Below are 3,799 nucleotides of genomic sequence, written 5' to 3' on the forward strand. Positions count from 1 at the left end.
TATTCGCATTATATACAATGAGACTAATGTACGATTCTCTAAACTTAATTTAGGACCACAGTAGATGCTAACAGTTAAAGCCTAAAATTGTTGATACAAGAGGTAAAGATTATATAACATTGCTGTCATTTACCTTTGCTAAAAACTCCTACTACTCGACTTTATAGTTCTTCTTTGCACTTTCTCATTCCGTTCAGTTCACTGGGTTCATTTTTACATCAAATTTGATTATACTTCTTTTTTTGGTGATTGCAAGTGTAAACAAGTGGTCTATGTGCAATTCTACTGTCTCACTACACGGGAACAATTGTGTCCAACCAAAATTTGCAATTAAGATTACCGCAAAATTTTGAACACAATCGTCATATCTTAGTTGGTACTCAGAGTACTGTATAAAACAGAACTCATGCCTGTTAAGCAATGAATTCATAGAATGAAGGATATGGAAAATGAATTTATAGAGTTAATACACTATGCAAATTATTCTCAAACCTGTAAAATATACGCGATATGTTAATTTCTATGAAGTATTTTGATCATAGATCGAAACGTATTAGCAGGTAACACGGGTGAAATGTACCACATCGAATAACCGTACAAGTCAATATCAGCTGATTCGAGTCCATATCAGCTGATTCGATATTAAGGTCGTTTTAAGACTAATAATCAGTAGAGTATTAGAGACAAACCCAAAAAAAAAGACAGATACATAGGTGACATCGAAGATGAGTCAGGAATGAGATGATTAATACGAAGAAATGTAAAGGGGCGGCTAACTTTACTGTGTATAACAACACATCGAATGGGAGAGATGAGCGCACACATTACGTCTACTTTTTCAATTTTTCTATAAAAGCAGGGGGCAGTATTCATACCAAAATTATGTGCAATTGGCCTTTTAATTAACATTTAATTGAATTTATAATCTCACGACTCTATACAATGAAAGTAAAGAATCTAAGGACACATCATTTTCGAAGCACAAAATCTCATTGAAGACGGCGATATCCGTCACAAGCTTATCACAAAATACCCATGAGAGGTGAGTGGGGAAGCACATGAGGGATGCCCCACCTTGTCCCCTCTCCCTTTTTGTGAGAGGTCTTCAGTTTGTGACCGGATTAGCCCGTCACAAGCAAGACGCTTTGTTTTCGAAGAAATTAGGCATTATATTTATTAATTATTCAAATGCCTACTTTATTATATCCCTCTCAATTCTCATTCTAATCGAATTGTTAACATATTTCTGCCGCAAATACTAAAATTGTTTGAGCAAGGTGAGTTTCAACCCAAAAAAAAAAAAAGTAAAAATATACTATTTCGGGTATAAATGTACTTAATGTTGATTACAAACACACAACAGACTTAATGATGAAATAAGAGTTCCAAGTGACACCGAGCTTGACTCGGCTCCTGTGGACTTAAGGTCCATGGAATGATTCCCTTCTTTCGGCTTACACCGGTAAACAAGAACAAATCTTACCTCGGGGGTTTTTAGAAAAGCCCCTCTAATACCTAAGTCAGATTTTTTTTAGGTTACTTTAGGCCGACCAGGTTCATCTTGAGGAGTTACCTCGGGGAGTCTGCTTGTAATGAGAGAGTTTTATGGCTTGTTTAGATTGGGGAATTTGGAGGGAAAGGAAAGGGATGAAGAATAGGGGATAAGGCAAATCAAAATCTCTCTATAATAGAAAAGATTTGGAGGAAAATTGCATGCAAACATGAAACACCCACACCCCATTTTCCTTCCCCTTCCCTTCTCCCCTCCTATTTTGCTATCCAAACAAGGCCTTAGAGAGTGGAGATTAGGTAAGAATTGAATTACCTTGTTCCATAAACATCACCCTCTATCAATAGGGTGAATGGTGAGGATTTTGAGGTGCTTACGTGACAGCTCTCATTTAGATAGGGATAGACATAAGGGTGCAAATGAGCTGAGTCCTCGGTTTGGTCAAAGCATGTCTCAAGTCAAACTTGACTAAATCTGAGTCTATTTCGAGTTTTGTGGAACCTATATTAAAAATCGCTAATATTTATTTAAAATAATTTTAATACACCATATATTCTAGTTAAATTTATTTTAAATTATGTTATTATATATATATATATTGTTCCGGGTATTAATTCCGAAGGAGGCTTGTTTACCACGCCAGCTTTGTCGAATAATGCCTCTTCTAGCCTTGACTGCTCTCCTCGGCCTCTCCTGCAACAATGAGCAAACTGAGGGCTTGGCTTTGTGCCAAGCGTACTCACTCCGACGCTCAAGTCAGTGAATTTACTGTGATTAAGTAGTATGTAGCTTGATGACGTGTATTGTAGAGAGATGAGAGAGATTATACCAATTTAAGGGGTTCTTAGGTTAGATTCTGGATCCCTTCCTCAATGAGGATTGAGGAGTATTTATAGACTTTCACCTTTTGTCACGTAGTGGCCAAGTGGGCCAAGTGGCGTAGCGGTGGAAAGATCGATCTACCCTCGCCGAGGGACCTATGGCAGGCCGGCGAGCCTGGTTGACTCCATGCCGAGGGTTCTTGGATATGAGTACGCGGGTATGTGCCCTACTGGTAGGTTGCCATGCCGATACCGGTCGGGCAGCCGAAAGGATGCATCTACGGGATGTCTAAGTCATTGAATTCTTTGTGGATATCTTTGACCTCGTTCAATATGTTGACTTGGTCGGTCGTGGGTGAGAATATGCCCCATCAATTTGCCCCAGCCGTAGTCTATGCCGTGGTATGGGCTCCGATGTATGTTGAGCGTATATTCGCGCAAGTGAAAATTTTCTCGCCCCGGCTTCTTCTCCCTCGGCTTACTTACGTGCGCAGCCGTACCATATCCCCCTCCACATGGATGGGTAATGGACATCAAATGTGGAAGAAAAGATGTTTCTTGGCCGGCGGACTCAAGGTTGAGAGTGCTTAGGTGTAATTTTGATTGCCCCCGGCCGGTGCTACCTAGCTTGGTTAGTCATCTTTGGCGGAGAACAGATACTTTAGGATTTTTCTTTGAGGAAGATGAATAGTCACGGGGATATAAAGGGGCGTGTTGAAGACGCTTGGTTCTTCGTTGCATTGATTGACATTCAACCGTTGCGTCGATTGACATTCCGTGTACGCATGCGACATGTGTCTCTTCGTTGATTGGCCGATGCTTTATGGGTCTGCGTTTTGATTGGTCCTCCTTTATGGGCTTTTGCCTATAAATACCAGACTTTTGAAGTGAAATTGGTTAGCAATTTCATTCATTCTAAAAATTTTCTTCTTTCCAAAATTCCAAGTCTTTTCCTCTCTTCCGATCTTCAGAATTTTTACGTCGGCGTAGCACTTTTCTTCAAGGTAAACCGAAAAACCTTTTCAACTTTTTGTTTTGTTTAAGTAATTGTTGTGAACCATGTCTTCTACTGATGCCGGTCCCAGTACTCGTGCGCCGGGGGGTTCCCCGTCGCGTCTTGATGAGGAGGAGGTGGTGGCCGCAATTCCATTAAGGTCGAGGGGCCCTAGGTCTCCTTCCCCGGAAGTTGACCGCAGAGTTCTGGAGGAGTGGGAGGACGATGACGATGTGGATGACGGTGATGATGATGAGGAAAGGAATCCTTCCGGGGCGGAGAGGGCGACAGTCTTGCATCATTACGATGCCTGTACTACCGGCGCCGATCGTGGTTTTATTGATAAGTTGGTCCGCCGCTCCGGCTCCGAATTTTTCAAGAGCACTTCTTTTTTGCAAAGGGTACAACATTGTCATCCCCGGGGAGGGTCAGGCCGTCTGTTGCCCTCCTCCCCGGTCACATCGGCGTATATAT

This window comes from Silene latifolia, chromosome X (assembly GCF_048544455.1).
Source record: "Silene latifolia isolate original U9 population chromosome X, ASM4854445v1, whole genome shotgun sequence".
Lineage (NCBI taxonomy): Eukaryota > Viridiplantae > Streptophyta > Magnoliopsida > Caryophyllales > Caryophyllaceae > Silene > Silene latifolia.